The following is a 305-nucleotide window of genomic DNA, read 5'->3' on the forward strand; positions in this document are numbered from 1 at the left end:
GCCGGAGCTGCTCTGCCAGCCGCTTCCCTGCGCGGCGAGAGGCTGCTGGTGCGCGTCCGGACGCAGGGGCTGCCCGGCCTGGTGTCCTGCCTCCGGGCCAGCCCCGAGCATGGCGAAAACGGGACAAGCGTGCACCGCGCTGTGTAGTTCCTCTTCCCGGTGCTTAGTCCCTAAGTCCTACCTCCCTCTTTTCCCAGGGCTGCCTGGTGATGGCGCAGAGCCAGCGAGTGCCTTCTGGTGAAGCTGCCGTGTGGCAAAGGCCGGGCTGCCAAAGATGGGTCAGGGGGAGTTTTCAGGTCCTAACA

This window comes from Eurypyga helias, unplaced genomic scaffold, assembly GCF_000690775.1.
Source record: "Eurypyga helias isolate BGI_N326 unplaced genomic scaffold, ASM69077v1 scaffold26089, whole genome shotgun sequence".
In the NCBI taxonomy this organism is placed as follows: Eukaryota; Metazoa; Chordata; class Aves; order Eurypygiformes; family Eurypygidae; genus Eurypyga; species Eurypyga helias.